Source organism: Spinacia oleracea, chromosome 3 (assembly GCF_020520425.1).
Source record: "Spinacia oleracea cultivar Varoflay chromosome 3, BTI_SOV_V1, whole genome shotgun sequence".
Lineage (NCBI taxonomy): Eukaryota > Viridiplantae > Streptophyta > Magnoliopsida > Caryophyllales > Amaranthaceae > Spinacia > Spinacia oleracea.
The window spans coordinates 6697639-6725034 of record NC_079489.1 but is presented as its reverse complement, the minus strand read 5'-3'; the positions used below and the strand labels follow the sequence as shown (position 1 = coordinate 6725034).

The 27396-nt window shown below is 33.6% G+C and overlaps 2 long non-coding RNA genes and 1 other non-coding gene across 5 annotated transcripts; 2 read left to right on the top strand and 1 right to left on the bottom strand.

Annotated features, from left to right (window-relative positions):
- Positions 1 to 310: 310 nt before the first annotated feature.
- On the top strand, positions 311 to 15121 carry LOC110797251 (uncharacterized). Of its 3 annotated transcripts, none has more exons than XR_008929810.1 (2): positions 311 to 547; positions 9466 to 15121. It is a non-coding gene; the product is annotated as an uncharacterized lncRNA (long non-coding RNA). The 3 variants fall into 3 exon arrangements; XR_008929809.1 differs by having other exon boundaries at positions 7551 to 15121; XR_002535792.2 differs by having other exon boundaries at positions 6729 to 15121.
- A 5530-nt stretch (positions 15122 to 20651) lies between these two features.
- On the bottom strand, positions 20652 to 26139 carry LOC110797244 (uncharacterized). Its single transcript, XR_008929808.1, has 3 exons — positions 26123 to 26139; positions 21700 to 24556; positions 20652 to 21488 (listed from the first exon to the last, which is right to left on the bottom strand). It is a non-coding gene; the product is annotated as an uncharacterized lncRNA (long non-coding RNA).
- Positions 26140 to 26317: 178 nt separating this feature from the next.
- On the top strand, positions 26318 to 26397 carry TRNAL-UAG (transfer RNA leucine (anticodon UAG)). Its single transcript has one exon. It is a non-coding gene; the product is annotated as a tRNA-Leu (tRNA).
- Positions 26398 to 27396: the final 999 nt, after the last annotated feature.

Here is a 27396-nt window from a genome sequence, read left to right as displayed (position 1 = left end):
ATTACCGCTAGAGGTTCTACTATTTAAAACCGTTATCAGTAATAGCGGTTCTATTTTAGCGAGTTCCAATCTTACGTGGACAGTATCATGGGAATTAGTTTTAAAATCGATGCAAATCGGAAATTTATTTTTCTTTTATCAATATCTGGGAAAATCGTTCTAAAATAAGTTCGGATAGTTACAGTTAAATTCAGATAATATAAGTTTAATCCAAATAAGTTCAATAGAACAGAGCATTAGGGTTATTATTAAACTCTAATTTAACAAACAAAAACAACTAAATAATTACTTATTTACTGTATGAAAAAAGAAACAGTGCCGGCCACCTAAAAGAGAACTGTAATTCTCTCTCGCCTTGTCGTTCCCGTTAACCAAATTGGCAAATTCGCCACTCTCCCACCTTCGCGAAGCTCTTCAGAACCAATGTCGAACCTCTTCGTGCTTTCTCTCTCCCTGTTCGTGGTCCCTCTTCGTGTTCCATAAACTTTTTGGGGGGAAAAGCTAGGGTTTGAAGACTTGGAATTAGGGTTTTGATGAAAATTATCAGGTAATTGTGGAATTGATCGTTTTTTCTTTCATAGTTTTGTTTCTCTTGTTGTTTAATTGAATTATGAGTGTATAATTGTTACTTCGTAAGTAAATTCCTACTTTGAGTTCTTTGTGGTATACCAAATTGCCAAGTAAAGCTGAAGTATTGTCTGAGTATGGAATTGGTCATGCAATTGGTTGCTCAGGTGTTAAAAGTTACCGGTCTAGTATTTTTTTTGTTCTTATGTTAACCATGAAACATCCACAGTTCATATAGTTACTTGTTGGACTTAATTTAGATGAAAGCTTTGGTTCCCAGTGGAAAACATTTTTGAATTTCTAAATTGTCCACTTACTTCTCTTTTTGATCTTATAATGTTGTTGTTATAGTACATCAGACATTTATAGTAAGTTGTTCATGGTTTCAAAGCATATTTAGACTAATCATGTGAGCTGTGAGGCATATTCAGGCATTTGGGGATCTAGTGATTCTATATACTATGTGGTTTTTGAAGTAATTTTGTTATGACATTCTTCTGTATTTGGAAACTTATTCGAGGTTAATGAGAAGCCAACTTCAGTACTGAGTGTGTTTTATTGGCTATAATTGTTTGTGGTTTGTGGGTTTTATGGAAAGTTATACTTTGAAAGGGTTCTTTGAGAATTGATGTAAGTTAATAAAGGAACATTGGATGGCAACTGGCAAGTTTATCATATTTGGGGGTTACTATTTGGGTATTAATTATGGATACCGTTTTCTAAAGACTTATTTAGTAGTTCAGTATTGAAAGAAATATGGGCAGGCAAGTTTCCATCTTTTGATGGTTATTATTGTATGAGATATTTTGGGTCTAGTGATGAAAGATGTTAACCTAAGGAAGGATCATTATTTGTTCAGTTTTGAGGTTCTAGTGCTTTAATTTATTATTTGGTATATGGGAATTGAAAATGTACTTGGAGTTATCTTGTTTAGACACGGAATATTTTGTATAAGGCAACTTTTAGAGGAAAAATGGGAAGCTAAGATCATTATTCTTGATGGTTTTATATTAGTATTTGGAGTTCTTTTCTTAAGACTCTAGAAGTGTTTTAACTTCAGGAAACCGGAAACTAGGTAGCCAAAATCGTTATGTTTCGATGGTTAAGGTTGAGTTTGATATATGGGTCTAAGTGTTGAGTTTTGTCGAGTAAAGGTGATATTAGAGCAAAAATTAGGTTTAAAGTGGATTTTGTGATATGATCTTAAAGGAGCTAACATTAGTTTTTACAATATGTAAGGAACCGAACTGATTTTTCTAAAAGATATTTCGTATATATTTTAAGTTTTAGTTACTTACTTCAGGTTATTGTGGTGGTGTTTATTTTGAGGTTTACTGAGAATCCATGTAAGTAACTAAGTATTGACAGGAATATAGGTAGCCAAGTTTATCATGCTTTGATTGATATGCTTGTATGACATATTTTGGCTTAAGTGATAGAACAATGTTGTTTAAATGAGATATTGGAATTTATTTATCTGTGAGGTCTACTGATGGAATGATTTGGTACAAGGAAGTTGAAAGTGTACTCTGGAGTAATCCTATTCAGACACTAAGTATTTTGTATTAGGCAACTTTTAGAGGAAAAATGAGAAGCCACGATCATTTTTTTTTTTTTATGCTTATAAAGTTATAATTGTGTTAATTAGTGGGTTTAAATGACGAGTGGTGTTGACTTCAGGCGGGAGCGCTATGTGAGAACTAAGATGTTTGTGATAGGTAAGGATTCGTACACATTTTCCTATATTTTCTCACTATTAGTTACTTAATTTTACCCGTTGAACCTCATTTTAACGAAATAGTTTCGAGAGAGTTATTCTTGAGGTTCTATGGGTAGTGTATATTTGTGGTTTATGGAAAGTTAAATTCTAAACAAATTCTTGAAGCATTCGTGTAAGTATCAAGAGGAATATGGTTAGGAATTTTTTTTTCCCCATGTTATGGGGTTTATTATTGTGTTTGATTTGAGTGTCTAAATGATGAATAACGTTGACTAAGTGCTTATTTTATACTACGTAGAAGTTAAGAATGGAGAGAAATATGGATGGGGAAGTTTATCATGTTTTGATGCTTATTGTTGTATCAGGTAGTTGGTGTCCAAGTGATGTTATGTGTACTAAAGGAGGGATCATGATTTGTCTAATATGAGGTTCTGGTGATAGAATTTATTTTTTGGCATATGCAGACTGTATCGTACTTGGAGTTCTCTTATTAAAACTTTGGAAGTACTTTTAATTAGTGAACTTATCGAAGGAAATTGGGTAGTCAAGATTATTATGTTTCGATAGTTGAAATTGTGTTTCATGGGTCTAAATGTTGAGTGGCGTTGAGTAATAGAGGGGTTAGAGAAAGTAAAAAAAAAGCTTTTAGCCGAGTTTGTGATATGAATTTTTTGAGCTAACTATAACTTTTATCATTCATGCAGATTCAAACTGAGTTTTCTAAAGAAAATTATTTTAACTACTACCTGTTTAACTAGGTGAAATTATTATGATGAAAAACATTCTTTTTAGGACAGTTATTCATAGTTGTTATAGAAGAGATGTACATGATTTATTGTGGTTGTATTTATTTTGAGGTTAATGGAGAGTTTTACTTTGAAAAAGTTCTTTGAGGATTCGTGCAAGTATTGAAAGGAATACAGTTAGGCAAGTTTGATAGTTATTGTTGTATGAGATGTTTGGTCTCCTGACAACTTAACAATGTGGACTGTAGGCGAGTTTGTGATTTGTTTATTTTTGAGGTTTTGGTGATGTAAAGTTTTTCTTGTTTTATGGAAATTGAGAGCGTACTTGAAGTCATCCTGTTCGGACACGAATTATTTTGTATTAGGCAACTTTGTTAAGAGAAAAAATGGGCAGCTAACATCACTACTCTTTACTTTTATTATTTTGTTTGATTTGTGGGTTTAAATGATGAGTTGTGTCGTCATTAGGAGTGAGAGCTGTGTTGAGAAGTCAAGTGTTTATATCAGATTTGTGAAATAATTTCTAATGAAAAGATTCTTTTATGTTTGTCGTTTTTCAGGATTCAAACATAATTTTCTGTGAAAAATTGATTTTAACCATTACTTTCTAGTTACTCAACTTTTTGAATCACGTTTTAATGAAGTAGTTTCTCAGAAGGGTTATTTTTAAGGTAGTGGTAGTGACTCTTTGTGAATTACAAAGTCTATTCTGAATGGGTTTTCTGGAGCAATTGTGTAACTGTTGAAAGGTGTATTATTGTGTGAGATGCACATTTTTTAAGAATTGCGAGGAAGTTTGTGTAGGCATGTTTTCCATGTTTTGATGGTTATTATTTACTGTATGAGATTTTGGGCCTTAGTGATGAACAATGTTGACAAAAGGAGGGATCGGGATTTGGTTTATTTTGTGGTTCTAGTGATTGAAGTAAGACTTTGGAAGTATTTTCTACTAGTCAACATTAGCGAATTGGGTAGCAAAGAGAATTATGAGTAAAAGTGTAAATTAAGTTTGAATTTTGGTTTAAATGTTTAGTGGTTTTGAATAAAGGAGGGATCAGAGGGGGAAAAATGTTTGTAGTGGACCTTGTGATATGAAAATTTTAGTTACCTAAGCACCTAACAACAGTTTCTACAGATTTAAACTGCTCTTTCTGAAAAATTATATTAACTTTTAGTTTCTTGCTTGACTAGTTGAAAATTATTGATGAAGAACATTTTTTTTAAAGAGGTATTCAAAGCTGTTTTAGAAGAGATGTACATGAGGTTATTGTGAACTTGTGGTTGATGTTTATTTTGACGTTTATGGAGAGTTTTACTTTGAAAATCTTTTGTAGAACCCATTCAAGTATTAACAAGAATACAGGTAGGCAAGTTTTGATGGTTATTATTGTATGAGATATTTTGGAGAGATTGTGATTTGTTTATTTTTGAGGTTCTAGTTAGGGAATTTCATGGTTTGGTATATGGAAATTGAAAGTTTATTTGGAGTTGTCTTATTAAGACACAAAGTATTTTGTATTGGGAAACTCTTTAGAGGAAAGATAGGAAGATCATCACTTTTGTGGTTATAGTTGTGTTTAATTTGTCGATTTAAATGATTAGTGGTGTTGACTGATTGAGGGAGAGCTGTGTTGAGAACTAAAACACTGAATGGTTAATCCTTTCCTTCCATGTGTTGAGCTCTGTTTGTTTCGGTGTTTGTGAAATGATTTTTAATAAATATTCTCTTTTTTGTTAACATTTTCAAGTATTCAAACAGATTTTTGTCAAGACAGTCAACTCAACAATTATTACTCCCTACATCCTTTTTCTTTGCTCCATAGCTAAAATTCACTTTATTAAGAATTGGGTGTAAAATGTGCACATGGATTGATATAGTTAATCCATGAGGAGAGAGATTGAGAGAGAGCAAGTGGGAAAACTTTCCATTTAAGGTGTGGAGCAATCTCAAAGGGACACCCCAAAGAGGAATACGGGTCGAACAAAAAGGAACGGAGGGAGTAGTTATTTAATGTTGAAACCCATTTGAACGAAATAGTATTTTTAGAAGGCTTATTTTTAAGGTTCTAGTGGTAGTGTCTCTTTGTGGTTTAAGGAAAGTTTTATTCTGAACGAGTTCTTGGAATATTTTTGTAAGTGTCGAGAGGAAGATTTGTGGCGGAGTTTGTGATGTGATATTTTTTAAGGAACTGAGTATAGTTTCTACGATTTGTGCAGTTCAAACAGATTTTTCTAATTGAAATTATTTTTAGCCTTTTGTCACCTGTTTAACCAGTTGAAAATTATTCTGATGCAAAATATCTTGTTAGGAAGAGATATTCGAAGTTGTTATAGAAGATCGTGGCTGTGTTTAATTTGAGGTTCATTGAGAGATTTACTTTGAAAATGTTCTTGGAGAATTTGTGCAAATATCATGAGGAATACAGGTAGGCTAGTTTAGATGGTTGTTATTGTATGAGATATTTGGGGCCTAATTAATAGTGATTTGTATGCTTTTGAGGTTCTAGTGATGGAATTTAGTATTTATCATGTTAAGACGAAGTATTTTGTATCAGGCAACTCTGAGAAAACATGGAAAGCTAACATCATCCTTTTTTTTTATGTTTATAATCGTATTTGATTTGTGGGTTTAAATGATGAATGATGTTGCTTAAGTTGTGAAAGCTTGTTGAGAACTGAAGTTTTTTTTATCGGAGTTTGTGTAAAGAATTTTTTTCTCTTTTGTGAGGATTCAAACATTTATCTTTAAAAATTGATTTTAACTATTAGTTACTTATTTAACTTGTTGAAACCCATCTTAAGTATTTAACGAAATAGTTTTTTTAGAAGGGTTATTTATAAGGTTCTAGTGGCAGTGTCTCTTTGCGGTTTATGGGAAGTTCTATTCTTAACGAGTTATTGGAGCATTTGTGTAAGTTTTGAGAGGATCACCAAAGGCAAGTTTTTCATATTTTGAGGTTTATCATTGTGTGAGATATGTGTAGACACATATGGTGGGCAATGTTATGAATGGAGAGGAATTTGTGTAGGCAAGTTTATCTTGTTTTTATAGTTATTATTGTATGAGATATTTGGGATTTCAGTGATGAGTAGTATTGACTAAAAGAGAAATTGTGGTTTATTTTTGTTTTGATTTTTAATTTTGTGGTTCTAGTGATTGAATTTATTATTTGGCAGATGAGACTGAAATCGTACTTGAGTTGTCTTATTAAGTCTTTGAAAGTATTTCGTATTAGTCAACTTGAAGAAATTGGGTAGCCAAGAAGATTTGATTTTTGGGTTCTAATAATTAGTGGTTTTGAGTAAAGGAGGGTTTTTAGGAAAAACATGTTTTTAGTGGGCTTTGTGGCATGAATTTTTCGAGGAACTAACAATAGTTTCTAACAGATGCGAACTGTTTTTTCTTAAAAAAATGTTTTAACTATTAGTTACTTGTTTGACTATTTGAAAAATTTCTGGTGAAGTTCATGAAGATTTTTATTTGGAGGAGTTATTTAAAAGTTGTACATAAGGTTATTTTGATTTTTTCTATTATGAGCTTTATGGATACTTTGAAAGAGTTCTTTGAGTATTCCTTCAAGTATTGTTTGTGTTGGGAGAAGGGGGTAATTTTGAATTTGCAACTCCATTATGCGAGGCATGGAAAGCATAAAGGGCCTAAATGATGTGTTATTTTTTAAACATGTTTATGCCAGGCTTGGTTAGAAAGGAATGACGTGGGCTTTGAAATCAGTTTGATTATGGTATAGGATTGAAATTTTCCGAGGCTCATTGTAATGACAGATTGTCTCCTAGCCTCACCAAGTAACACGTTGGTTGCTAAAGTATTGCCTTTGGAGATCCCTTGTACTACTTTTAAGTACTTTCCTTTACAAAGAGGCTGATATGATTATATGTATCTAAAAGTAAAAATGACAACCGTAAAACATTTTGACTTCGATTTTTTGTGGGGGCATCATTTGGAGTATTCAGGTGATTTTGTTGTCCCACATTTGGCAGTATGAAAATGCGATTCGATTATATGTGTATTGATGTTAATTTTATAGTTGAGGAGGTATCCTGCTTCAAATGGTTTCCTATGTAGGCTTCTTTATCTCTGGATCAAAATTACATCACTAAGTGAAATGGCCCCATTGATTGGTAGGGTGATGGTATTCATCTGTTTTATGGAAATGTATTACTTGTAGCTTGTCATTATGGGATATCCCTGCTAAGTTGAGTAACTTAACTGGATTAGTTTCTGGAGAAGCTATCTCTGCAGTTTTGTTTATTGTGATGGATGGAATTTTACCTAAGGCGAATGCCTGGAATGGTTGCATAAGTTCTCGACCTATTTCATCAGTTTTATGTAAAGAGCTAGTTTTTTGGTGAAACTATTACTTGCTAAGAATGGTATAAAGGGCAATGTATGTGTTTTATGGCTAGAATAAATAAGTAATGCTTGTCCTCCCATATTTCCTAATACATCACAAGAGTCTAACTCCTTTATTTTGCTATTGCCCTTGCTTGTTTTATAGCATAAGCGAAGTTTTTGGATAGGGGAGCAGAATCTTTTCCATTTTTCTTCATTTCTTCACCGGGCTAAAAATAGAACGAAATGATCCTCTTTTCTTTTCGTGGCTCTTATAAAATGGAGATGCCGAGATTGAAGTTTTCCCATGGTTACATGACTTGCTTCTGACAAGTATTAAAGTAATTGCAGGATTATGTCCCATCTTTTCTTTGTACTTAATTGCAGCGAGTAGTTATTTAATGTTGAAACCCATTTGAACGAAATAGTTTTTTGAAGGGTTATTTTTAAGGTTCTAGTGGTAGTGTCTCTTTGTGGTTTACGGAAAGTTCTATTCTGAACCAGTTCTTGGAATATTTGTCTAATTGTCGAGAGGAAGATTTGTAGCGGAGTTTGTGATGTGATATTTGTTAAGGAACTGAATATAGTTTCTACGATTTGTGCAGATTCAAACAGATTTTTCTAGTTGAAATTATTTTAGCCTTTTGTCACCTGTTTAACTAGTTGAAAATTATTCTGATGAAAATATCTTGTTTGGAAGAGTTATTCGAAGTTGTTTTAGAAGATATGTACATGAGATTATCGTGGTTGTGTTTATATCGAGGTTCATTGAGAGATTTACTTTGACAATGTTCTTGGAGAATTTGTGCAAATATTATGAGGAATACAGATAGGCAAGTTTAGATGCTTATTATTGTATAAGATATTTGGGGCCTAAGTAATAGTGGTTTGTTTGCTTTTGAGGTTCTAGGCATGGAATTATTGTTTATCTTGTTAAGACGCGAAGTATTTTGTATCAGGCAACTCTGAGAAAACATGGGAAGCTAACAACATCCGTTTTTTATGGCTATAATCGTATTTGATTTGTGGTTTAAATGATGTTGAATTAAGTTGTGAAAGCTTGTTGAGAACTGATGTTTTTTTTTATCGGAGTTTGTGAGAAGAATTTTGTCTCCTTTGTGAGGACATTTATCTTTAAAAATTGATTTTAACTATTAGTTACTTATTTAACTTGTTGAAACCCATCTTAAGTATTTAACGAAATAGTTTTTTAGAAGGGTTATTTATAAGGTTCTAGTGGCAGTGTCTCTTTGCGGTTTATGTGAAGTTCTATTCTTTAAGAGTTCTAGGAGCATTTGTGTAAGTTTTTAGAGGATCACCAATGGCAAGCTTTTCATGTTTTAAGGTTTATTATTGTGTGAGATATGATGAGCAATGTTATGAACGGAGAGGAATTTGTGTAGGCAGGTTTATCATGTTTTGATGGTTATTATTGTATGAGATATTTGGGATTTAAGTGATGAATAGTATTAACTAAAGGAGAAATTGTGGTTTATTTTTATTTTTATTTTTACTTTTAATTTTTGGTTCTAGTGATTGAATTTATTATTTGGCAGATGGAGATTGAAATCGTACTTGAGTTGTATTATTAAGTCTTTGAAAGTATTTCGTATTAGTCAACTTTAAGAAATTGGGTTGCCAAGAGGATCTGATTTTTGGTTTCTAATAATGAGTGGTTTTGAGTAAAGGAGGGATTTTAGGAAAAACATGTTTTCAGCGGGCTTTGTGGCATTAATTTTTTGAGGAACAAACAATAGTTTCTAACAGATGCGAACTGTTTTCTCTTAAAAAATTATTTTAACTATTAGTTACTTGTTTGACTATTTGAAAATTTCCTGGTGAAGTTCATGAAGATTTTTATTTGGAGGAGTTATTCATAAGTTGTACATAAGGTTTTTGTGATTTTTTTTTCTTCTATTCTGAGCTTTATGGATACTTTGAAAAAGTTCTTTGATAATTCCTTCAAGTATTTTTTGTGTTGGGAGAAGGGGGTAATTTTGATTTTGCAACAACATTGTGCGAGGCATGGGAAGCATAAAGGGCCTTAATGATGTGTTATTTTTTAAAAATGTTTATGGCAGGCTTGGTTAGAAAGGAATGACGTGGGCTTTGAAATCAGTTTGATTTATGGTATAGGATTGAAATTTTCCGAGGCTCATTGTAATGACAGTTTGTCTCCTATCCTCACCAAGTAACATGTTGGTTGCTAAACTATTGCCTTTGGAGATCCCTTGTTCTACTCTTAAGTACTTTCCTTTACGAAGAGGCTTATATGATGATATGTATCTAAAAGTAAAAATGACAACCGTACAACATTTATGGCTTGGATTTTTCGGGGGCATCATTTGGAGTATTCAGGTGATTTTGTTGTCCCACATTTGGCAGTATGGAAATGCAATTCGAATATATGTGTATTGATGGTTTCCTATGTAGGTTTCTTTATCTTTGGATCAGAATAACATCACTAAGTGAAATGGCCCCATTGATTGGTAGGTTGATGGTATTCATCTGTTTTATGGAAATGTATTACTTGTAGCTTGTCATTCTGGGATATCTCTGTTAAGTTGAGTAACTTCAAATGGATTAGTTTCTGGAGAAGCTATCTCTGCAGTTTTGTTTATTGTGATGGATGGAATTTTACCTAAAGGCGAATGCCTGAAATTGTAGCATAAGTTCTCGACCTATTTCATCAGTTTATGTAAAGAGCTAGTGTATTGGTGAAACTATTACTTGCTGAGAATGGTATAGAGGGCAACGTATCTGTTCTATGGCTAGAATAAGTTAAGTAATGTTTGTCCTCCAATATTTCCTAATACCCATGGATCTTATTAAATGGGGATGCCGAGATTGAAGTTTTCCCATGGTTACATGACTTGCAACTGACAAGTATTAAAGTAATTGCAGGATTATGTCCCATCTTTTCTTTGTACTTGATTCTTTTAATGGATTAATGTTAAGAAAATAGATAAAAATATTTCTTGCTTGGGTTTCTTACCCGACTTTTGGTTTTCACATGTTTTGGGCCTGATGGATCTAAGTCAAACAGTAGAATCTATGATTAAAAAATAGTTAACTGTGTTACAACAGAGATTCTGAATTACTGTGATTGATCTCGTGACATTAGTTGAGGGCACATTTGGGGTGTTTTGTTCAAGTTTATCAGAATGTGAATAATACAATAGGAAATTCTCTTATCAGAAGGTCAAATCTGTCTCTGAAAATGTATGATATTCTTACATCTTCATGTTCCAAGATATAACCCAAACTTGCAACTTGCCAAAAAGGTTTTTAATACTCCAATCCACCTTTAATACGAAGTATTAACTAGTTTATACTTCGACACCTCAGTGACATTTTTAATTAATTGGTTTGTCTGTGGCTTTGGTTGTATACTTCACTTTGTTGTTTCCCTTGCTGTGTAATGGAGATAGGAGACATCCAAATGGATCTTGTAACTAGTAGTATAGATGTTATTTTTCTGAAGTGGAGGGATCTGAATGATGGTTGTTGCATCATATTTTGTTGGAGCTTGATGGATGCATCCATGAAAATAATCTAGCTTTTTAACGACAGCTCTATTTTGCTTGTTTTGTATTAATAGGAAGTATGATGTTATCTTAACTTTTGTTTGTTTCTCGAGTTTTGTGGCTACAACTTCTGGGAAACTGATTATGGCACACCTCCATGTGTGCAGGGCACAAAAAACTGTGTTCTCACATTGGGTATACCAAAATCGATTCCTCAATTTCTATTACGGAAAAGTTATTTTTGGGAGATCCATCTGTATTGGATTGTTCTTTAATTTAATGGTTAGGTGTGTATTTAGTTACTGGAAGGGTATTTATACGGTTTAATTGACAGCCTTTTTGGTTATTTAGGTGTTTATTTAGTTACTGGAAGGGTTTATTTATACGTTTTTATTAACAGCCTTTTTGTTAATCAAGCAAGATAATTAGATTGATGGACCATAAACTTAATGTGATACCATGTTTACAAGATATTGGTAGAATATGTTACGTCTATAGCTGTTTTAATCAGTATAATTAAGCTCCATGCTGTGTAGGGGATCTTGCAGAAGGAAGTGACGTAGATATACCTTCCCGTCTCATATTTTTTCACTACATGTTAGTAACTGTAAGTTGTACCTGCTTTACCCTGTGGAATTTTTTGTATTGAGTTACATCCCTCACCTTTAATTAATTCCTCTGTTCTTTTTAATCGTTCCCTTTCTTCTGTGCACAAGATTCCTTGTCATGAGGTTGGGAAAGTAAAATAGATAGCTATGAAAGAAAGGTTTAGTTTAGAGATTTATAAGGAAATGGAAGAGTTATTTCTGAACATCCGAAAAGGAATATGGAATAATTGAATAGAACGGATTTAACTCCTGAAAATAGGAGTTTTATGAACTTTTTTTTTAAGGAGTTTCTTCTGTGTGCTGAAGTGCTGTACAATATGTTGCTTACAGTTTCTTTTGTCATTTTATTAAGGAGTATTCTTGCGGGGAAGACGTATAACCCATCAACAAGCATTTATGTTGAAATCTTGGTGTTATGGTTTTGGGAATTTGGACTTTTGCAGTGTGATGGTGCATTATTTCTTTTTTTGCTCCCAGCAATTAGTTGCACCACTTGTGCAGGTTAAGATTACAAAGCTGTGGGTATAAGCTTGTATTTAACAGCTATGGGTTCGAGGGGAAGCGTAATGGCTAACATGAAAGGAAGAAACCGAGTCTATTGCATTTTGTAGCCTGTTTCAAGGTTTTTTGTTTCGATTCGAGGAAAAACTATTTAAGGCAACTCTTTGTAAAGCTTTGGAGTAAATTGGGTGTATTCTGATGCAAGGATGAGCTTTCTAGAAGAGATTTTATACCATGTCTAGGACTCTAGGGTAAGTATTATCACTTATATTCGGGTGTACAGCGTGCACAGAGGATAGTATAGTAGACGGGATTTGATCTTTGAGAATGGGGAATTCCGTAATTTCTGTTACCTCCTACTCATAACGCGGAATTACTTTATGGCTGCCCTTTGTCTATAGTGTTCCTTGGGATTTTAGGACTCTTGGTTTAGGCGAAGAGATGTTATGCTGAAGTTTATGAATGACACCAAAGGGTATTATCAGATTGTTGATGAGACTCCTAAAGGAGGGTGGCTGTTGATGACTAATACAAGTGGATGTAACTCAATATCTGAAATTAGGAACTCAATTAAGTCCATTGACTACTGTTTTGTGGTGGGGATTATTGTTCATCCTTCTTTTAATTAGTGCCATTATCTATGCAATCACGTAACTGAGTCCGGTTCCGGTTTCATATTGGTTTCAACTGGTGTGTTTGATTCTTTACAGTGTAAGTTTTTCTTACTCCCATATGTATGAAGAATGATCTCTTGTGCTCTTTCTAGAAGTTTTCATGAAGAATATGGAGCAGGGATGTTCGCATTTTATTTACCAACCCGCAAATCAACTGTTTTTTTCGCTGTTTGGTTTGATTTAATTTGTGGTTTCAAAGTGATTGTGTGAGTTGGTGTGGTATTCTGAAAAAAATTATGCATTTATTGTGAAACGGAGGAAGTAGTTCTGATAAGTTTAATCTTCCGTGAAGAGTTACTATCGAAGTCAAGCGATATAGTTGTGCCCGAAACAGAGCTTCCACTCACAATTCTTGAATCTCAATCCTGCTAAAATACTAGTATGGGTGTCTAGTACTGAGTATTCTAATACTGACATACTAAACTATAGGAAAATGTCCTTTTTGTATCAAGTTCATGGCATTCCTAGGAGGGGTTAGCCTTAAATCGGGCCAATCGGTTTAATGCATCTAACAATCATAGTCTGGTTTCAAATTTTCGGAACACCAAACCAACTCACACAGTCATATCTTAAACGGTACCAATGATGTCTTGTCCTACTCGTTGACTTGTGTATGATAAGTCTCAGGTTCGAATCTCATTGCTTCCATTTGTAATTTATATTTCCTTTGTGGTTCATTCACCATCGAAATAATAATATCATCTTAAACTGTTATTTTCGTGGTTTGGTTTGTTTGAGGGGTTAGGTTGTGGTTTTCGTGATGTTTGGGTTTGTTTTTGGATGGTTGGGGACGGTGGTTAGGGTTGATTTATGGGTAGTGTGGGTTATTTGAGGTGGCTGGACAATGTTGGGTTTATGTTTTGGGTGGTTTTTTTGGGCGTTGGGGTTGGCGTTTCGGGTGGTTGAGGTGATTTTCGGGTGGTCGTGTTGGCGTTTCGGGTGGTAATGTTAGTCTTTCAGGTAGTTTTTGGGGTGACGGGATTGGTGGTTTGGGTAGTTTTTCGGGTTGTTGGGGTGGGGTATTGTGGTGGTTTAATTTGTAAGAAGAAGATTAAAACCAAACCTATAAAAGTGCTTCTAGAAAAGAAAAAGAAAATGGTGGCGAACAAATCACATGTGGAAGCAAAGGATTGAATCCCTTGGTGGGGGAAGAGAATTTGAAGTAGTCTTTCAAATGTTAATTTTATCCATCATTTTAAACAAGATTATATTGTGTAGTTAATAAGTTCAACTTAATCCTTACCATTTTTGAAAACTACTAGTCAAATCCACCAACACTTATAATTAAAGATTTAAGGATTATGTACACGTGTCTTGTCTCATTCTTTTAAACAACATACCATTTTTGGATATGCCGTCATTATGTTCTTTGGGATCAAATTAGATATTAATTAGTAAGATTTTTAATAATTAATTAATAATAAAATAGTCATAATAATAATTATAGCCGTTTATAGACAAATTAGTGTGTCATTTTCGTTGATAGTAGTTGCAAGTATATTTTTCGTGGTAGCCCACTTTACCATATTCATTATTTTTTATTTATTTTTTATATTTATATCTTTTTTTAAGAATAAATTTCTTCGAAATTGATAGGTTAATCTCCAAGATTTCGACAGACAAGGTAAAAGTATTTGTCCATATCATAACATTGTAATGAAATGATGGAGGCATACTTTGAAAATTTAGGGCGCTTTTCTTTTTGCCTAACTTGTCTTTTTATCAAGCAATATTTACTTTAGTTAGTACGATTACTTCTTTTCTTATCTTAACAATGAATTCCTCCGTCTTATCACTTTACCACAAACAATGATAACCTTATTGAATCGGGCCCCGAAATTAAAAATATATTAAATAAATAAGGGTGTCGGGCGCGTTCTATTAATTTAATTTTCACTTATTTTTTAATTTACCTTATCTAAACTAGAATGTACAAAAAGTTGTTTTAGTTTGAAATTATACCTGGTTAATCTTTCTTTTTCCTGAACTTATCTTCCTAAAGTATGTGGAAATTAGGTGAATATAATAGGGCTTAAGTTTATATCTTGAATTGTGATTGATGACGAGTAAGATCGATATCTCCGGCCGAGGGAGTACTTATGATCCGGCTAATGTGTATTGTGCAAGTGTCAAGCATGTGTACCACCCACGTACGTGCTAGTGTCAACTGTAAGTGGGTACCTATGATCTGGCTATGTGTAATTTGTATTGTCCATGTCGTCAGGAATCTGCACAAAATTATTACGAGGTAGAGACTAGAAAGTGTCACTAGAGAATTTTACTTCCATATTTTGATTGGAGACATTGTTTACAAACTTGTCATTTATTTATTATAAGTCAAGTTGAGCGCCATTGTTTAAGGGCTACTTGACTTGCCGCCAATTTTAAATAGAACAAGAATCACTAATTTTAAGTTTCGTTTCTTTACCAACTTGTGCATTACATCATCTCCTTCCCTTTAAATCTTTACTAATTATTCCATATGTTTGTATTCATTAATCATGACTATTTTATCAAGAGAAAACGAACGATCATTACTTTACAACATGAAAGAAGTAACATGAGTTGACGGGTAATTATAGGCGTTTATTTTGATGGAAAAATCAATCTTATTGTATGGAATAGAGGTACCAAGGATATACTCATAGTTATAAAAGTGTATGATGTTATTATATTTTCCTCCGTTCCACAATAGATGCATCATTTCTCATTTGCGCATTATTCATCAATCAACTTTGACAACCTTTCTTTCACTGTTGTGTAAGAAAAAACATAGTTAAGTGAGATCTTGTTAAATTCGTAAGGATTCCAAATATCATTTTTTTTATAATTTTTACTTATACGTATTTAGAGATATTAATGTTCAAATAAGCGCGTTGGGTTGTTGGCATACGTGCAATGAGAAATGATGCATCTATTATAAAACGAAGGAAGTATGTGAGTATCATGCACCTGTATTAGAGTTAGCCACTTAGTCGTATCATTGGTAAAAGATACCGAAGACCTAGTTGAATCTCGTCTTCATGGTTCCTTGTGGCAAAAAAACAATCAATATACGCAATATTACTGTTGAACGAAGTAGTTGAAATTGTTGACAATTAACAAGAAATTCTATACGCTTAAAACTCTTCAACCTAAGAATTCCTTAAATTTTGAAAGACAATCATGTGGAATTACACAAACCTTCACTTTGAATTGTTCTATATAATCAAAACAACTATATCATTCGACATAGGTTTTAGTTTGTCCGTTCAGCCTTTGTAATTGGCCTAGTGTCTTGTTTGCTATGTTTCATTTTCTAGTCAAAAAAAAAACTACTATAACATGAAGTCGTACATTTAGACAGCAAGAAAAATTTAAGATTACTAATCCTTTGGGCAACTCCAAGCTCATCGGCACAATATTGCCCACCATGATGTAATCCAACAGTAAATTTCATAATCACTGAATAATACTACCTCCGTTTCAGAAAGTTCTTTACGCTTTGGAAAACGTGTTCGAAGTATAAAAACTTTGACCGTAAATTCTCACCATTATATACATCAAAACGTTACATGTAAGATCTTGTTAGATTGGTCTCGGGATGTATTTTCAGAATATCAAATTTTTATAATTTTTTCACATACGAAATTAGATATATTAGTAGTTAAATATTGCATTGGAGTCCGTGCAAATAGTAACTGTAAAGATCTTTTTGAAATGGAGGTAGTACTCTCTCCGTCCTAGATTAATGGTTACACTTTCCTTTTTCATTCGTCCCAGATTAGTTGTTACACTTTTAACATTAGGAATGACCCCACAATTATTATATTGTCTCTCCCTTCCCACTAATTTCTTTTTGTCCCCACATCCTCTCTCATTCAATTAAAAAAAATATCCCACTAACTCCTATTACAACTACTTTTTTTAATAAAATAACAATTGATAACCAAACAACCACTCATCACCTAAAACTTTGTGCAAATGTAAGTGTAACAACTAATTTGGGACGGAGGGAGTTGTTTTATTGTATTTTGTTACTAAACATACAAAGAGAAATTGAAAAACTACTACAAGATTTTTTCGCTCTTACATTGCAATCTAAATACCTAATGACATGTGATGACAATTTCCTTAAAAGCAAACTACATGGACCTTTTTTTCAAGTTTATTTCAACCTGTGAAGTATTAGATTCAATAAACTATCATATTTGGTTTTTCGTTAGTGAATATTTCTGAATTGGTTCGCCGGTAAACGTTTTACAAGTATCAGTTTTTCTAGTACATCTGTACATCTAGATGCATCAAGTGAAACAATCTTCACAACTACAACAAATCGTTAGGCTATGTTCCAACATTGTATATAGAGGAGTTTTCTACGTAAAATTTATTCAATATTGTAATTTTGATGAAGCAACCTTTATTTAATTCAATTTGTTACTCTGTTTGCATTTGACATTTGTTAATTCTATATTTCTTTTATAGTTGTTGTGTGACATGTATCTTAATTTATTTCATGAATGACTCAATCTTAATTACCTTTACTATTAGTACAAAAAAACAGCAAAGGATCACACAATTTTATTAGGAACCAAACGTTAGAAAATGCTTTCCTCGTAACCTTAGAGCATATACGGATAATTATATATGCTTAAGTGCATCAAGTTTTAGATGCATCCGGTTGTATGTAAGAATTTTCATAGTTTTTCAAGAACGCAATTGAATAAATTACATGACTTGACTTGATTCTATTTTGGTGTTATCAGGCGAAAATGATAGTCCTCTCACTTTCAAAAAGCCAGTTGTTAATTTAGCGTCTAATTATTCTGTGATTCCTTTATTTTAAGTTCTTATCTCCAAAATTCGTAGTAAAGGCAAATGATGATAGTTTCCACTTGGTCATCTCCACCTTTGTTTGTCTATAAAGTAACACTCAAATACTTCCTACTTTTTCATGGAGATCGATAATACGTACCAGTGATTAACTTGTTACCTGTAACATCAATTTATGCATTTTGGAGGTCTAGTTAAAAGTTTATATGCCAAAACAAAGAAGTCCGCTTCGAATATTCTTCTTGGTTGTTTGGTTAGGAGAGGTCCGAAAAAGACGTGAAGTTCGACCATTTCAAAAAGTTAATGGGAGATTTGAAAAAGTGGTTTGTGAAAAACAGTTTTTGAAGTGAATCAGAGGTTTAATCATTTCAAAAAGTTAATGAGAGTGTTTCGTTAAGAGAGGTTTAAAAGATAGTTTTGGGATGAAAATGCATCTTGAAGAAGCTCAATATAGAGATTATTTGCATTAGGTTTTGAATAAATTGATGTGAAATGACAATTTTGTCCTATATTATCTAAAACTACAATATTTACCAACCTATACCACTTCACGGCAATGTCTTTGATAGCCATTTTTCACATTAAGCCGCTAACAATTAACATCTAAATTTTTAAATACTTCACACAAACAGCTAATTCAACCAGTTAGTAAACAAGTCAATACAAACATCTAACAACTAACTAGTCAAACCAGATAATAACTAACGGTTAATTGCCTAACAGAGTCTCTAGGTTTGCATTTAGCATGGATTAAGAAAAATGTTTACATATGACGAGTAAATGGACGAAGAGTAGGGATATGTACGTAGTAAGAGAAAAGGCGTGATGTAACGAAGAAAGAGAACTTTTGATTTAGAAGGACATACGATCATAGGACATTCAATTAAGGCAAACAAAAAGATGTTTAAGGATAGGGTTAAAAGGGATTTAACATGCCTAATTAGTAATTACCCCTACTTCAACAGGTAAACTTGCTACTAAGACGTTGGTTCACTTTACTTGTTATAAATAGTTGAAAACTTAGTTGTTTGTATTTATTAATTATTTGATTGATAAAATAGTTGATAGAAATTTGAGGACGCACGCGGAAGTTCTGATGGACCTCAATTATATAACAAAATTGCATTTTCATCATTGATTACATTAATAAGAATTGTACAACAATATTTGCTTTGGTAGAACACTTGTTTCTACCCCTAATATTTTGTGGGAGCTCTCTTAATTGGCTCACTTCTAAACAATTATACACATTTCCTAAGATTATTCTAGATAATAATTTAAAATCATATTTCTAGAATTTTCTACACAATACATTTCATTATTAGATTTTTAACAAACATATTATCTAGATATTTCTAGATTAATATTTTAACAATAGTCAAACCCTACCGATAATAATCTTTAGTTGTTTGACCATATGAAACATGCCAACAAACACAAATTACCAAAATGGGCCAAAATTTGTCTAATAAACAACACTTAAGAATACCAAATGAAATCTATTATCAACACTAACTAAACATGCAATGAATATCCAAGCATCAAAAGCTACATGTCACAAAAAGATCCAAAAATAATGCCATCTAACTCGTCCAAATCACATAAATATGTAGTACTACGTAAGTACGAACTATTATAAAGTTATAATAGTTCTTATGAATTATGCAACTTGGACGAGATATATGACATTACGGAGTATTATTGTACTTAATTGCTTGACCATTTAAAATAGTTTTTTTGAGGGGAGACAAACTTTAAATAATTAGTTGTTTGTATTAATAAGCAAATGTGTAAATGACGAAATAGTTTTCTGACATTTAGTAGTTCATCTAACTCGTCTAAATCACATAATATAAACGGACTATTACAAAAAGTACTACATAATACTATTGTTTTCGTACCATAAACATTATTGTAGTACTCACTTTGTGACCAAGGAGTACTTCGTATACATTATGCTTAAAAAATCAAACTTCATGTAACGTTAAGTCTAGTAATAACGACGGATTATCACACAAAGAAAAGACATAAAATACTCCATAGCTTCAAAACAAAAAATGATGATCCATCAGATATTTAAATTACTGATATTTAATTTAGTGTTGTTTAATAAATCCACGTCATTCTCGTAATTTGGAAATAATGATCCAATTGAATGATGATGATATTACAGAAATCTAGTGGATGGTAAGCTGGTGGACCAAAAATTGATCTTAGCTACAACAACAACAACAACAAAAACTCAATAAAGATTCTCGACAATTTATGACAGCAATACAGGAAAGAATTTTACATAATTTTGCGATTTTTTTTGTAAGTTTTCAATTTATATTTTTCAAGTAGTGATGTAATGAAAGAAACTTGGTTATAAAACTTATCTGTATTTGATCGGCCATTCGGCCCATTCCAAATTAAAAGGACCCATGAATGCACAGAATTTCTGTGCTTATGATTCGGCATTTTAGATATTTTAGGTGGACACCAAACACCTCAAGAGTTGACTTATATAAGTTTCAAGAAATTTCAACAACTCTAATAAGGTTAATCTTTGGCAATCATGTCTAATCAAGTCTAATAAGTTTAGGTAAATCATTTAAGTTTAGTAGATTTTAGGTGAAAAGAATACACCATAAGTCTAAGGTTGAATACGAATGTCAGTCGTATTTATTTGTGTGTTGGGTCGATTTTTGTTCAAAAAAGTTTCGATTTATTCGGTTTTGGATGCAGAGTTGGTTCGAGTCGAGTAAACGAAGTATGAATCGGTTTTGTCGAATTATAGCCCTAGATACTTGTATGCATGTGCCCGAGTCAAGGCCATGAGCGGAGGGGGGGTGGGGTTGAGGAGGCTGGCAGGGGTCATGTAATATCCATGACATGTTCAAAAATTAAATATGCATTACAAAAACACATATCTAATAACACATACTTCCTCTATTCTTATTTACATGACACAATTGGGGTTTTGACACTTTCACACAAGCTCATTTGATTTCAATTTGTGATTTATACTTAAGAAAAAACATAGTCGTGTGGGGTCTTGTTTGATTCGTTTCAATAAATATTTTCTAAATATCAACTTTTTATAATTTTACTTATCCATAATTATAGATATTAATGTTCGAAATTGTGCATTGGCAAACGTGACTATATAATTGTGTCATATAAATAAGAACATATGAAGTATAGCTCAACTGACAATTGTACTTTTAAAGGTAGAGTTGTGTGTACAAGGTATGAATCTTGACTCCCTTACCATACTTGCTTTTTCTTTATTTTGTTTGTTACAAAAATTGTACGTTACATTTTTCTCTGTGTATAATCCATGATTCCGCCCCTAGTCAAGGCAACTTGAGTCCTTGACAACCCATAAGGCATACCCCGGCCAGAGCTTAGTTTGACCAAGCCAAAGTTTGATCTTCAGTTGAGCCTAGACTCGGTCTCAAACTCTTACACTTAGTTGTTGATTCTTGTACTGCATCCCTTTGTTTGCTTGAAAGTAGTCAGGGTAAAAGAAATTAGATAATTAAAATTTAGATAATTAAGATAATTAAGTTCAAGCTCAAACTCAAAATTTAGATAATTAAGTTCAAGCTCAAACTCGAAATTTCAAAGCCAAGCTCGAACTCAAGCTTTAGCCAGGGTCGTTCGTACTAGTAAATTGAAGTTGAAGTGACAAGTTGCAGTACTTGCAAATAGGTAGTGAATTTACCCCCATTTAGTCACTCCACAAATGTGCGGAAGAAAAAGAAATTGTTCACAACCATTCACAACCAAACTACTCGTACAAATGACCCACATAAACAGGCAACATGAGCAAGTGTTATATACTGATAGCTAGTTTCGCTATCTCTTTTCGCTTCTTCTGCAGACAACTTTTGATTCAATGAACACAATAACCCGGTCCAGGACCACCGTACCAAAAAGAAAGAATCCAGACTCGTGTAGTCATGTAACGTTAAACACGGTGAAATTGACTTGTTACCTTGAGAACAAAAACACGATGCCAATTAAAAGCAGAGAAAAACAAAATTTGAGACATAAAGATGAAACATACAACGGAATTGAAGATCTAAGACCAGATATTATTATCTGTAAGTTTGCAACACATAGCCAGAAGAAAGCACAAACATCAAAATCAAATCACCTTTGTGATTTTTGTCTATTATTACTAGTAGTAAACAAAATTCACATACCTATTTACTTTCCTCTTTTGCACGGACTTGTTTGTGAAGTGCAGTAAAATCTGAAGTCACAGTCTTTTTTCTGCAGTAAATCGGAAGTGACTGCAGTGGTGGTTAAAAATTAAAATGCGGGTGCTTTAGTACACGAGGTAAATAGAGGCCAACTGCTGCACGTTGAGCAGAGATATTTACACGGTTCAAATGAAGACGCTAAAATCCTGTTCCTGTCTTTTTCCAAAAGAAAACTCACAAACACAAAACCATAACCATAACCATAACCATAACCATCCTGTAGTGTGGTGGGACTGCAGTAAACAAGCGAAAAAAATACCTGCACCCACAACAGCCGTTGAACGTTATTGAAAAGCAAATACAACTGCGACTCAGCCACTGTGATTAAAAAAGTTAGAAGGAAAAAGATGTGTACATAACACATACCAAAAAAGGTTTGGTCTAGTGGTAAAGGCTTGACCTCAGAACCGATCAAACCCCACAAGGGTCTCTTTAAAGTAAAGATGTCTGTGGGCCGGACCCGACACGAAAAAAGCACGACCCGACGTGGGCCGGTCGTGTGCCACACTTTTTTGGGAAAAAGCACGACATGACACATCACGACTCGACCTGGCATGACAAAACACGGTAAATTTAATAAAATTAGATTTAGGCACAACGGCCCGACCCGTTCCCACCACCCGTGGGCCATGCTTTGAACTTTTCAGATGCAGAGTTGGTCTGGCTTGGGCCCGTCCCATTTAGGCCCACGGTCTGCGGGCTCGGCCCGAAACCCACGGCCCGCTGGCTCGGCCCAAAACCCACGGCCATCTTTACTTTAGAGGTGAAGATTTCCATTGTAGTACTCCCTCACTTTCAATGACTATGACCTGTAAATCTGGCTGGAAATACCTGTGTGATGTAAATGATCCTAGAAAGGATGTATACATATATATGATACGATGTGCTCCACACTGGCTCTCTCCACACATGAGTGAGAAAGGTTCCTACGATAACCGGACCCATTGGCTTTAGATAAGCCATCATTAAAAATCTCTATTAACACGAAAGCGACCATAATAATACCTTTTTTTATTTTTATTTTCATGGCTGAGGCTGACTATATATCCTAAAACATGTCCTCATATGCAACACTCTTTAAAAACATTATTCAATTCCATGACCATAAGTACTTCAAAGGAGTGGAGTTGTTTTCACTAATTAAAACCAAAAAAAAGAAAGAAAAAAGAAAGATGCTGATGCAAGGAAGAGAAGAACCCTCCCTAGACGCAACAACAGAACCAGATTTCGAGGTTGAGCCATGGAGCGGCGAAGAAGAAGAAGAAGACACACCAACCACGACGAGGAAGAAGAGGAAGAGCAGAAACAACAAGAGGAGGTTTAGTGATGAACAAGTTAAGTCATTGGAAACTATATTTGAATCAGAAACAAAGCTTGATCCGAGGAAGAAGGTGCAGGTGGCTAGGGAGTTGGGTTTGCAGCCTAGACAGGTAGCTATATGGTTTCAGAACAAACGAGCTAGGTGGAAAACCAAGCAGATTGAAAAGAATTACAGAGTACTCAAATCCAACTATGATAATCTTAAAGTTAGACTAGAAGGTATCAAGAAAGAAAGAGAGTCCTTGCTACAACAGGTATGTTTGTTTCTGGTTTCATAATTTCTGCATTCGATAACACAGAGTTAACAGTTTATCAGTAACTTTTCAACAGTTGCAGGAACTACGTAGTGTTGTAGAGAAATCACATGATAAAGAGAACGGATGCAAGGATGTGGCGGCCAAAGAAAACGGGGAAATTGCTGCAGGAGTAACGGAAAAATCGAGCAGCTTACAGGAAGAAATGGACAACCAAGGAGCACTTTACTCAGACGACGATAAGAGTGGAAACATGATATATTTGGGGCCGGAGGAGCCTGACCTTATGAAAGTAAGAGAACACATAGACGGTTCTATAATATCACCACCGGTTAAATGGTGTAGCTTTGATGCCGGGAGTTTGTTTGATCAGACAAATAGCAGTTCCCACTGGTGGGATAACTGGACCTGATGCATCTATTGAGAAACAGAAGAAAGTGGAATATGTTGAGGAAGGAGGGATTGGTGTTGGCAAAGACAGAAATAAGTGCGGTGTTTTGTGATTTATGTGATTGCATGAAAGTTGTGAGCATCTCTGTGACTGTGTCTGACTAGAAATGAGAGCTAGTATGTAGAAAGAGTAATGTTAGAATTGAGTATGTAAAGAAAGATTGTAATCTAGTGTAATGGGATAAGAGAATAATTCTCCAAATTTAGCATGCATCTCTTAAGTTTTTATACTCCGTAATTTGTTGCAACATTGTGAAATACCAAAGAAGACAACTATACCTTGAAAAAGATCACCGACTTTTCATATCAGTCCACTCTTCAGAACATAGACTCAAATTTGCAGAAAATAAACCGCAAAGTGAAAAATGTCAGAAAACAACATAATTGTAATCATAATTGTAAACCTCTATTGAAGGAAGCTAAAAGATTCAAAGAAACCGGAACTTAATGTTTTGTTTATTGTTTTCTGTCAAAATACATGATTTAAACTTCAGAATTGATCACAGATTTCAAGCAACTGAAGCAGAACAGAGGACTTACAGTCAGTTTTACAGTCATTGTATAATATTTTCGAGACCATTCGAAGGATTATCCTGTAAATTTATTTCACAATCCTCAAAGGGTAACAGCATGTGCATGCATATACCAAGAGTGAACATCATTGATCGCGCTAAAGAAGGAACTAAAGGTTCGAGCAAAGTATGAGAATAGAATGCAAAATTTCCCGAACCACTAAGCTCATGCCTCGTTGTAGAAACCCGGGAAAGCATATTCTAAAAAGCAGTATTATATATGAGATTATGAGCAGCATCTTTCTAATAATGCAAGTAGTATAGTTAACATAAAACAAAAAAGCTAACTAAACACCAACCAGCAGAATCAAGCAATTTTCTATATCTGTTATAACAACTTGCAATATTCTACTCTACAATTCCCAATTGTAGTACATAGACTGCTAAATGATCTACTTTAGGAGCCGAAGTCAATTAATTATAAACAATTTCATGTTTCCACACACATCTTCTGGATTTATACAACTGAATATTAAGAAAAACAAATTCTTAGAACGGAAAAACAGATTCTAATATTTCTATCTATATGCATAGATGAACTTCAGCTAGATGAATGAAGTAGACAGCCAAGCTACAAGTCTTACAGTCTGGTATTGCAGATATGAAATTCCTTTCTTAATTTAACTCTAATTTAGCTTAATTAGATAAGGCATACATATACTTAGGAAACTCTAAAAATCAAATAACCTGAACCACACAATAAACCTTGATAAATAAACTAGAAATTTGATCTTACAGAAACTTCAGTGAACAGCTAAGTAAAACTAGAACCACATCCTTCCCCCCATCCCCAACAACAATAGGTAAATCCTCGGATTTTCTTTGGTAAAAATGAGCCACGAGGGAAATATAAGTTATTAATGGGGGTTGGGGATTTGAACCTGAGACGTAAACCACTAGACTGAGACCTTAACTACTAGGCTGAGACCTCATCGGTTCGGAAGAATACGTGATATCTGTATGTCCCGAGTCCCAACTCCCAACCATCAAAACCATCCAAAATTAGACAGATAGTATTTGGCATGACACATCAACACGACTGAAATCGACACGAACACAAAATTACTGAGAGAAAACACGGATTCGGTACGAAACGATAAGAAATCAACTGAAATACAGCACAAAATCAAACTAAACACGACTCGTTTAGATTTATTGTCATATTATGTTATTATCCTAGTTTTAACATTGTTTTTGATAAATTTTGTGAACAACACGAAATCGAGACAAAACCAAAGGCGAACACAATCTGACACGACACGTTTGACAGATCTATCCAAAATATTACTCCGTACCTCAGTCGGTTAATCCTTAACCATGAGGTATACCACTACAAGGTTCAACAATCCAAAGTATCACCACAAGTTATCGGAGATTGGCTAATAAAAAATACTAAAATTTACACATACTAAAACTAAAATGATGAAATTGATCAAAAAGAGGGATCCAAAAGCAAAGACAGATTAAGATCATACGCACACAATGGATTAGGTAATCTGGGGTCCTTAAGAAATTTTAAATCCAATATTAAAACAGGAAAAATAAATAAAAAAGTAATTAAAGTGAAAGCTACTAACAAACGTCACAGTATGAATGAAGCAAGTGGGTAATTAATTTAGATTAAAGTACACTGTTAATAAGGATTAATCAATTGACAACATAATTATCAATATAATAAAAGCAAGATTAGGTTTGTAATAGCAAGAAACAATTAACAAATTGTTAAAAAAATTAGCAAAAATTAAAAAATCAGAAGAAAACAAATACCTTTGAATTTGATATTTGTTGTGTTGGAAAACTGATGGTGACTGCAGTTTACTGTAAATTTGAGGTGATAATTTGCGCCACAAAATACAGACAAATACTTCGTCTTCAGTTCTTCACTGTCGGTGGTATCTTTTCAAAAGATTAAAAGAGTGAATCAATTTATATAAATTAAAATGTGTTTTTTGTTAAACATGTGACAGTTTGGCCGAGTGGTCTAAGGCGCCAGATTTAGGCTCTGGTCCGAAAGGGCGTGGGTTCAAATCCCACAGCTGTCAATATTTTTTAGTTTTTTTAGTTTTTTTCCCTTTGTTCTTCAAAATATGTTAGGCTTCAGATACACTTTCTCGGATAATAAAAAGTATTTCATTAATAAGTATTATCTCCGTTCCTCGAATATGTACCCATTTAATTTTAATATTTATATGGTCAAAGTAGAAAAATTTGACCGTCTTTGGTAGTTTATAAAATTAACCAGTTTTTTTTTTTTAATCAAGTGTTTATATTGTGAGAATTGTTTTATTGTGTATTTCATAATATCAACTTTTCATAAACCTTAGTTATATATAGAAATATAAATATTAATGGTCAAATGTGTGCATTGGAGACCGCGTAATATGTAAATGGGAACAACTTCATGAAACGAAGGCAGTAAGTGCTAAGTAGTATGTACTCGTAGTATTCTTTTGAGAATTAAAAAAAGAAAATGATTTTTACTTAATATATAGCACAGGGCCCCTAAATTGTTTAAAACGACCCTTCATGAGAATATGCATATAGGTGGGAGTTCCTTGATATTTTTACTTTTGACTTGTTGGATCGTGATGAGAAATAGATTGAGACTACATTATAAAATTATGCTAATACCCTTATAATACAACTCATCATTCTTGTTCGTTAATGACATTTTGCTCCTTTCTCATTTCCCTTCCTCAATTCCCACCTCCTCCCTAAGGAACAGAATCAAGGGAATTGACCCCGGCCCAACATTTCTCATCCCCGGCCAAACTCATGCTCAATATTCACCCCCACTATAACAAACTTGAAAACTGATCATTGCCTTTTGAGTGAATAAATATTAATTTGTCTATTCTAAATGTGTGGAAAACCATATTGGAACCATATTGTGGATTGAACAATTAGAATAGAATCCCCAACCCCCTGGTTATTGTTTGAACTTTTATGTTGCGGATTGTAATAGGCTTAATGTCCAAACTTAATTTTTAGCTTTGTTCCTTTTTCACCAAAAAAAAAAAAACAATTAGAATAGATGCGTT